Source organism: Schistocerca cancellata, unplaced genomic scaffold, assembly GCF_023864275.1.
Source record: "Schistocerca cancellata isolate TAMUIC-IGC-003103 unplaced genomic scaffold, iqSchCanc2.1 HiC_scaffold_802, whole genome shotgun sequence".
In the NCBI taxonomy this organism is placed as follows: Eukaryota; Metazoa; Arthropoda; class Insecta; order Orthoptera; family Acrididae; genus Schistocerca; species Schistocerca cancellata.
In genome coordinates this window covers 58,704-68,925 of record NW_026046813.1, presented here as the reverse complement: position 1 = coordinate 68,925, position 10,222 = coordinate 58,704, and the positions used below count along the sequence as shown (strand labels likewise).

The 10,222-nt window shown below is 44.2% G+C and overlaps 1 pseudogene; it reads left to right on the top strand.

The window, feature by feature from the left end:
- Nucleotides 1-5,283: 5,283 nt before the first annotated feature.
- Nucleotides 5,284-5,401, top strand: LOC126143471 (5S ribosomal RNA; annotated as a pseudogene).
- The last annotated feature ends 4,821 nt before the right edge of the window (nucleotides 5,402-10,222 follow it).

The window sequence follows — 10,222 nt, the reverse complement described above, 5'->3', positions numbered from 1 at the left end:
CTGATAAGGTAATTGTAGTTGCTGGTGTTACTTTCGGGGATAACTGATGATGGTACGCGGCACAATCACTCGAAGAGTCTTCACGAGTGCAACTTCCGTCGGTGTCTTCGCCGTCTGTAGATTCACAATCTGCAATATCGAGTGTTCCAGTTGTTTCTAGCCACATGTCTGCGCCATTTACATGCTCGTCTAGAAGTTTAACAACCATGTCGCACAACACACAGTCTTCACACGTGTTTTCTGTCGATTGCTTCGTTTGGCGTCTGTGGTATATCTCCATGGCAAGCAGCAAAACATTTACAGGGTTCGCCATCACCTGTGAGGGGAGATTGAATGTGGCTTGAGGGGTATAGATGAACATGTACAGAACCTCTTTCACATCTGTAACCAGTTTCAGGACGGTATGTTTCGCAATACGTACCAGAAATTAAAAGGACGTGCATGCCACAGAAACGAATATTCGTTTCCCCTTTCTACCAAAACGGTGCAGCGATACTCCTCTGTAGTGAACGCCGCGATAAGACGGCCGCACTTGCCGACCACGCGCACAACGCTCGCGACTCGCCATATCCAGGGGTCGCCAGCCGTCACTGCAAGCGCCATGCAGGAAACACAGCCATGTTCGTGATTTTGCATACGGACCTTTTGCACAGTTAAATAACAGTGCTAAAAAAAGCAATACATGTTTCGGCATGACAAGTCTGACCATTCCCTTGTGAGAGCCTGTTTGCTTATAGAGGGTAAGTGACTGCAAAACCTTTTACCTCCAATTCGCAGCGGCTCCCCCTTCAGAGGTGTGTGTGTTGTTCTTAGCGTAAGTTAGTTTAACATAGATTAAGTGCAAGCTGTTCGAGATTCTGAAAAAAGTAGGGGTAAGCTATAGGGAGAGACGGTCATACACAATATGTACAACAACCAAGAGGGAATAATAAAGAGTGGACGATCAAGAACGAAGTGCTCGTATTAAGAAGGGTGTAAGACAAGGCTGTAGCCTTTCGCCCCTATTCTTCAATCTGTACGTCGAGGAAGCAATGATGGAAATAAAAGGAAGGTTCAGGAGTGGAATTAAAATACAAGGTGAAAGGATATCAATGATACGATTCGCTGATGACATTCCTATCCTGAGTGAAAGTGAAAAAGAATCAAATGATCTGCTGAACGGAATGAACAGTGTAATGAATACACAGTATGATTTGAGAGTAAATCGGAGAAAGACGAAGGTAATGAGAAGTAGTAGAAATGAGAACAGCGAGAAACTTAACATCAGGATTGATGGTGACGAAGACAATGAAGTTAAGGAATTCTGCTACCTAGGCAGTAAAATAACCAATGACGGACGGAGCAAGGAGGACATCGAAAGCAGACTCGCTATGGCAAAAAAGGCATTTCTGGCCAAAAGAAGTCTACTAATATCAAATACCGGCCTTAATTTGAGGAAGAAATTTCTGAGGATGTACGTCTGGAGTACAGCATTGTATGGTAGTGAAACATGGAGTGTGGAAAAACCGGAATAGAAGAGAATCGAAACATTTGAGATTTGGTGCTATAGACGAAAATTAGGTGGACTGATAAGGTAAGGAATGAGGAGGTTGTACGCAGAATCGGAGAGGAAAGGAATATGTGGAAAACACTGATAAGGAGAAGGGACAGGATGATAGGACATCTGCTAAGACATGAGGGAATGACTTGCACGGTACTAGAGGGAGCTGTAGAGGGCAAAAACTGTAGAGGAAGACAGAGGTTGGAATACGTCAAGCAAATAATTGAGGAAGTAGGTTGCAAGTGCTACTCTGAGATGAAGAGGTTAGCACAGGAAAGGAATTCGTGGCGGGCCGCATCAAACCAGTCAGCAGACTGATGACAAAAAAAAAAATTAAGTAGTGTAAGGCTACGGACCGATGACCTGAGCAATTTGGTCCCATATGAACTTACCACCATCACCAATTCGCAATGAGCGAGTGTGAAACCAGCGGTTCCTCGCTGTGCGTGACCTGCTGAACTGGAACTGTCGAAAGCAACTCTCACTGTACATCTCTATCTAATTTGCAAAGATTACTGCTAATGCTTATATCTAGATGACTTTTTTTTCTGGCAACCCTTCACGATTCATCCACCGTACCATATACAACAGCGAAGGGTAAAAAAACTCTTTGCAGGCTGTATTGTGAGTTTGTAATTTTGTCGCAACGCCTTCACATTTGTAGGAACTTTAAGAATTTTGGCATGTCTGTTAGTGTAAAAAGCCAATTGTACTACATTTCTACCCTCACATTTTCATTTTTACCAGTTTCATCCTGTGAGAAAACACCAGTTTTCCAGGAAAAACAATCAATAACCTTTAATTTCCTCCTCGCCAAAAAAAAAAAACCATAAGCAAATACTCCTTTTGAATTTGGTTTCAGGCATTAGTGCGTAGTCACGTTACTGGAAGTTACACCCTTGATATTATTATTGTTGACGACACAGTGTCAGTAGTCTTAATTCTGATGGGCAGTATAGTTGGCCACTCAGTCAGTACGAAGTTTTAACTGAGTCTGGCAAAACTTAACGGCTGGATACGTCGCAGGTAGCCGGCGGTCAGCGACCGGGTCCTCAGACTGCGCGACAGGCGGGGCGGTGGGGACACCCAGTGACCAGCTGCAGGCGGAGCGGTCCCGGCCTGCAGGCTGGGCTGCGAGTGGACCCCTGGACAGCCCGGACGTGGCCGACACTCCTAGACCGCCGGCTCCCGGCTGACGTGTGGTGCCGAGGCAGCCGGAAACATTTTCGCCGTGTGTGGGGATAATGTCACGGGACAGAGCACGACAGTAAAATGGTTTTCTCGGTTTAAGAAGGGTCGCTTTGACATTAGTGACTCTCCACATTCAGGATGGGTTTGATGAAGCTCTCTTAAACGCATTAATCCACAATGATCTACATCAGTGGACTGGAGAACTGGCAAATGTCATGAACTGTCATCGTTCCATCATTGCGTGACATTTGCATGCAATGATGAAGGTTGAAAAATTGGGTGTTCCAGGTACCATATGCTATAAGCCAAAGTCAAAGAAATCAGCGGGTGGCCGTATGTGGGTCCCTGCTTGCTCGTCATCAACTGGCCTGTGAACAACGCCGACCATTCCTGTCGTATATCGTTACTGGTGACGAGAAATGTATCTTTATGCTAACGTAAGGGCAAGAAAGCGAGACAGTAAATGAAGCTGGCGACCCTAATTGCTTATAAATGGTTCACTTCACTGTGTCAGTAGTAATCTGAGTCACCTACATCTACGTGATTACTCTGCTATTCACAATAAAGTGCCTGGCAGAGGGTTCAATGAACCACCTTCATACTGTGTCTCTACCGTTCCACTCTCGAACGGCACGCGGGAAAAACGAGCACTTAAATTTTTCCGTGCGAGCCCTGATTTCTCTTATTTTATCGTGATGATCATTTCTCCCTATGTAGGTGGGTGCCAACAGAATGTTTTCGCAATCGGGGGAGTAAACTGGTGATTGAAATTTCGTGAGAAGATGCCGTCGCAACGAAAAACGCGTTTGTTTTAATGATTGCCGCTCCAGTTCACGCATCATGTCTGTGACACTATCTCCCCAATTTCGCGATAGTACAAAACGAGCTGCCCTTCTTTGTACTTTCCCGATGTCATCCGTCAGTCCCACCTGATGTGGATCCCACACTGCACAGCAATACTCCAGAATAGGGCGGACGAGCGTGGTGTAAGCAGTCTCTTTAGTAGACCTGTTGCACCTTCTAAACTGTTCTGCCAACGGATCGCGGTCTTTCGTTTGCTCTACCCACAATATTATCTATGTGATCGTTCCATTTTAAGTTATTTGTAATTGTAATCCCTAAGTATTTAGTTGAATTTACAGCCTTCACATTTGTGTGACTTATCGCGTAATGGAAATTTAGCTCATTTCTTTTAGTACTCATGTCAATAACTTCACACTTTCCCTTATTCAGGGTCAATTGCCACTTTTAACACCATACAGATGCCTTATCTAAATCATTTTGCAATTCGTTTTGGTCATCTGATGACTTTACAAGACGGCAAATGACAGCATCATCTGCAAACTAAGACGGCTACTCAGATTGTCTCGTATGTCGTTAACATAGATCATGAACGATAGAGGGTCTATAACACTTCCTTGGGGAAAGCCGGATATTACTTCTGTTTTACTCGATGACTTTCCGTCTATTACTACGAACTGTGACCTCTCTGACACGAAATCACGAATCCAGTGGCACAACTGAGGCGATACTCCGTAGGCACGCAGTTTGGTTAGAAGACGCTTGTGAGGAACGGTGTCGAAAGCCTTCTGGACGTCCAAAAATATGCAATCAATTTGACATCCCCTGCCAATAGCACTTATTACTTCTTGAGTAAAACAGCTAGTTGTGTTTCACAAGAACGATATCTTCTGAAACTGTGCTGACTGTGTGTCAACAAATCGTTTTCTTCGAGGTACTTGATAATGTTCGAATCCAGTATATGTTCCAAAACCCTACTGCAAATCGACGTTAGTGATATGGGCCTGTAATTCAGCGGATTACTCCTACTTCCCTTTTTGGGTATTCGTGCGACTTGAGCAATTTTCGAGTCTTTAGGCAATTGTTCTTGATTAGAATTCAGGAATATTTACTTCGTCTTCTTTTGTGAAGGAGTTTCGGAAAACCGTGCATAATAACTCTGCTTTAGTGGCACTGTCATCAGTGGCTTCACCGTTGTTATCACGCAGTGAAGGTATTGATAGCGTCTTGCCATTGGTGTGCTTTGTGTATGACCAGAATCTCTTTGGGTTTTCTGCCAGATGTCGAGACAGAATTTCGTTGTGGAAATTATTAAAAGCATCTCGCATTGAAGTACGCTCCATATTTCGATCTTCGGTAAAACTTTGGCAATCTTGGCGATTTTGCGTTGTTTTAAATTTGACATGCTTTTTTCGTTGCAACAACGAGCAGTCATAAATCTGCTGCACCAGTTTACCCGTAAGCTGCGCTGTCACTACTGTCAAACCCCAGACTCTGCTCTGGTCTCGGCGGCAGACGCACCACAAACTTCAGTTACTCCTTGTCCCTGCAGTTGTGGCACCTTTTGGCTGAAAGCTATGTCCTTTGTACGTGACTCACTGCCTGTCTACGGGGTTGTGGCACAGTCGTCTTGAATAGTAAAAAACGATACCATTAATCTCCATTTATCCGAAGGGAGCAAGTGTACGTTTCTCCTGAAAAGAAAAACTTGTAAAAACTTCTCATTTAATTCCCTGCTTTTATGAGCACCAGGCAACGGCCTTGCCACAGTGGATACGCCGGTTCCCGTCAGATCACCGAAGTTAAGCGCTGTCGGGCGTGGCCGGCACTTGGATGGGTGACCATCCTGGCCGCCATGTGCTGTTGCCATTTTTCGGGGTGCACTCAGCCTCGTGATGCCAATTGAGGAGCTACTCGACCGAATAGTGGCGTCTCCGGTCAAAGAAAACCATCATTACGACCGCGAGAGCGGTGTGCTGACCACACGCCCCTCCTCTCTGCATCCGCATCTGAGGATGACACGGCGGTCGGATGGTCCCGATGGGCCTGGCCTGAAGACGGAGTGCTCTTATATTACACAAAAACCAGATATGACTCAATTTCAAAGTAGCCATTCTCAGACGCAGGTAGCACAGAGATTAGAGTGTAGCTTCAAGTTTATCGCAAACCGCAGCCAAGGGTGACCTCCTAATGTGCTAAATGTCAGTGTTTAGTGTTCAACAAGCTCCATAGCACCTTCAGCTGTTCCTGGCTTGACAACATCCCCACAGTTGTTTGATAAAACTTTTACTTTTAATGCTATTAAAAACAGAATTAAAAAAGCTTATAACGAGATGGATCCCTGGGTGAATGTATGTAGCCGTTGCCCCTTTGGTTCACATTTCATGCTGGCACTCAAATAAAAATAAGGGAACAACACACACTAACGTAGCAACTTGTATTTCGAGAAATACGGCCCTATAAATACGTCACATCTTAACTTCATTATATTTTCAAGCAAATACTTGGCTTTTTGCCACATTGTATATTTTTAAGATTCTCATGAATTTGCTGGTCACAACTTTCTGTCAGTCTTAGCGAGTTGCGCCTCTGCAGTCTTCACACTCCCCTTCTCTGTTCCATCCGGCAACGGTGTGCGTCAAGAACGAATGCTGTAACGTATATACAACCAATACCTGTAACGTAGCTACAGCCGATATTGCCTGTGTTCGGCTCGATAAGCAACGTGAGTTATCAGTAAACTGAATCCAACCTGCATAACACTGTGTGTGTGTTGTATGAGTGTCAGTTTCACTGTCATTTTAGCCCTCAACAGATCGTTACATGAAAAACTTAAGACTAACGACTGGATAAGCTATCTGACTGCGTTTTTGAACAGGAATTTACAAGTGATACAGTGTCTGACTTGTGCAACGGAATTAAAACAAGTTGTAGTGTGCCAGTGTCTCTGTTTTGGCCCTAAGTTTTCAACTCACCTCTTTAGATGACTTCGTTTTTCCATGTGGTTTACAGCTATGAGCGGCAACATGCAGCAGCAGCGGCTAAAGTTTATTGTTACTAAGAATGATTTTAATTAAAAGGTGTTTCTTTGGGTCTCTTAAGTACTAAATAACTTTTGAGAAGGGATTTCATTAATTAAGTCTGTTTAAAACTTCAAAACTGTCATGAACAAGTACTAATAATGACAATGACAAATGTGACAATAAAGGCTGAGTGCCAGATTAGCAAATCATTTCAATTTCAAAGCTACATTAACATTTACTAACCACAGCATATCACACTACGGGCCATTAAAATTGCTACACCACGTAGATGACGTGCTACAGACACAAAATTTAACCTACAGGAAGAAGATGCTGTGATATGCAAATGATCAGCTTTTCAGAGCATTCACACAAGGTTGGCGCCGGTGGCCACACCTACAACGTGCAGACATGAGGAAAGTTTCCAACCGATTTCTCATACTCAAACAGCAGTTGATCGGCGTTGCCAGGTGAAACGTTGTTGTGATGCCTCGTGTAAGGAGGAGAAATGCGTACCATCACGTTTCCGACTCTGATAAAGGTCGGATTGTAGCCTATCGCGATTGCGGTTTATCGTATCGCGACATTGCTGCTCGCGCTGGTCGATATCCAATGACTGTTAGCAGAATATGGAATCGGTGGGTTCAGGTGGGTAATACGGTACGCCGTGCTGGATCCCAACGGCCTCGTATCACTAGCAGTCGAGATGACAGGCATCTTATCCGCCTGGCTGTAACGGATCGTGCAGCCACGCCTCGATCCCTGAGTCAACATATGGGGACGTTTGCAAGACAACAACCATCTGCACAACAGTTCGACGACGTTTGCAGCAGCACGGACTATCAGCTCGGAGACCGTGGCTGCGGTTACGCTTGACGCTGCATTACAGACAGGAGCGCCTGCAATGGTGTACTCAACGACGAAGCTGGGTGCACGAATGGCAAAACATCATTTTTTTCGGGTGAGTCCAGGTTGTGTTTACAGCATCACGATGGTCGCTTCCGTGTTTGGCGACATCGCGGTGGACGCACATTGGAAGCGTGTATTCGTCATCGCCAACTGGCATATCACCCGGTGTGATGGTATGGAATGCCATTGGTTACACGTCTCGGTCACGCCTTATTCGCATTGACGGAACTTTGAACAGTGGACGTTACATTTCAGATGTGTTAAGACCCGTGGCTCTACCCTTCATTCGATCCCTGCGAAACCCTACATTTCAGCAGGATAATGCACGACCGCATGTTGCAGGTCCTGCACGAGCCTTTCTCGATACAGAAAATGTTAGACTGCTGCCCTGGCCAGCACATTCTCCAGGTCTCTCACCAATTGAAAACATGTGGTCAATGGTGGCCGAGCAACTGGCTCGACACAATACGCCAGTCACTACTCTTGATGAACTGTGATACAGGTACAGCTGCATGGGCAGCTGTACCTGTACACGCTCTGTACAAGCTTTGTTTGACTCAATTCACTTCGAAGGGATCTCGTTACGAGTGAAGTTTTGGGGACCTGGTCAAGAGGGGGTAGTTCGTAGCTCCTAACTACTGCAGCTCGGGACTGCTACGGTCTCAGGTTCGAATCCTGCCTCGGGCATGGGTGTGTGTGATGTCCTTAGGTTAGTTAGGTTTAAGTAGTTCTAAGTTCTAGGGGACTTATGACCTAAGATGTTGAGTCCCATAGTGCTCAGAGCCATTTGAACCATTTTGAACTACTGCAGCTATTCTGGAATCAGGTGCGACCGTGACCGTTGTGTGTTGTCAATGACTTAAGGTTACCACATCTAATGCTCTAAGATCCACTTGGTATAACGGTGCCTCACGCCGACGACGAAGGAAGATGCGGTAGAATTGCTCAACATTTGGATGCAAAACTTTATAAGAAATTTCTCAAAAAAGTACATGAAGTATAAATTTTTAGTTCTGGAAGTGAAAACAATCTTGCAAAAATATCCTGCTCTCTACATAGATATGTGAGATGAACCTGTGAATTGCCATGAAAAATACTTCAGAGATAAGAAAGATGATATCACAACAAAAGATAAATAAATAAATTCATACTTGTGGAGTTCCACCAAACAATTATTAAAAAGGCCAATGCAGATAAATTAATAGAAATGTAACAACACAAAAAGGAACACAGCAACAGTTGAAATGGAAAATACAAAACTTCGTTACTGCCATCTCAACTTGAGGCACATTGGGTAATGAACAGGCTAACTGCGCAAGGGAGACACCTACTGGGAACTTACAATTGGAACTGAGGTAAACTATGTGCAAGCTAAAATTCACTCCAAATTTCTGTCTTCACTGGTGATGAAAGTCTTGTGGAACTGAATGTCTTTTTGAAATACCCCATATTTCTCTGTCCAATGTTTATCGAAGAAGGGAAACTGGGATCTACAAAAGAAGAATTCTCACCATCAGTTGAACTTTACCACTATACACGATTACAGAATTGTTAATGAATCACGGACAAGTCATGACTAATTGCACCTTTTCAGTAGCTGTTACAGTAGCAACATGCCTCAATGTTCGAAAGAATATTTTTGTATCAAAGAAAAACGTCCTATAGTGAATGACATTACATACAGACATCTAAAGATACAGGGTGGCGCACGAAATGTGTTAACATTTTGTTTTTGAATGTAAACTTTATTGTCAATACAATCTGAAAGGTACATATACTACAATGAAGAGCCGTCCATGGACATTTGTTCTAACTCTGCACATGCTCAATATGTCCACCATTTTGTTTCCTAACTTCCTTCAAACAAACACTGAAGTTAGTGATTACCCTACGGCACATGTCTTCCGTAATTTCACTGCAAGCTTCAAGAATAAGTCTTCTGAGCTCCATTAAATCACGTGGACATTTCGGGAAAATTTTTTCGTTTAGGTACCCCCAAAGTAAAAAGTCACACAGATTGAGGTCTGGACTATTGGGGGGGCAATTTTGTCAGTCATTGAAGCGACCTGGAAACCTGAATGAAATGATCCGCATGTCGAAATGCTCGTGTAAAAACTCCAACACAGTGTTTGCAGTATGTGGCCTTGCTCCATCTTGCATGAACCACTGCGTGTTGAAGGGCAAGGCAGTAGCAAGACGCTGTGGAATGAAGCTATTGCGGAGCATGCTAAAATAACTCTCGCTGTTTACAGTTTCTTCAAAGAAAATGGGTCCAATAACTCCGTGACTGAAAATTGCTGCCCACGCTGTAATCCTCGGAGCATAATGTTGTCGTTTATGAAGCACTTGTGGGTTTTCAGTGGTCCAAAAGCGTACATTTTGTTTGTTAACCACACCGTCTAAATGAAAATGCGCCTCGTCTGAAAACCAAACGTTGTGAGAATTTCTTCCCTATCCTCCGCCCACTGAGCAAACAGTAGTCTCTGCTGCTTGTGTTCTTGAGTGAGTTTCTGTGCACAGGTCACCTTGTATGGGTACATATGGAGGTCACTTTTAAGAATGCGATTTCCCGGGACTTCTCTGTACAGCAACTCGTACCGCTTCAATATTCTCCGGCATACGGACAGACTTAGGCCGAAGTTGCTTCCCTTCCAATACTGTTCCTTCCTGTACAAATTTATCGTACAACATGTGGATGGTCTTCTTGCAAGGGACCCATCGTGTGTTACTGTTGTCGAAAACGCCTCTGAGTCACAAC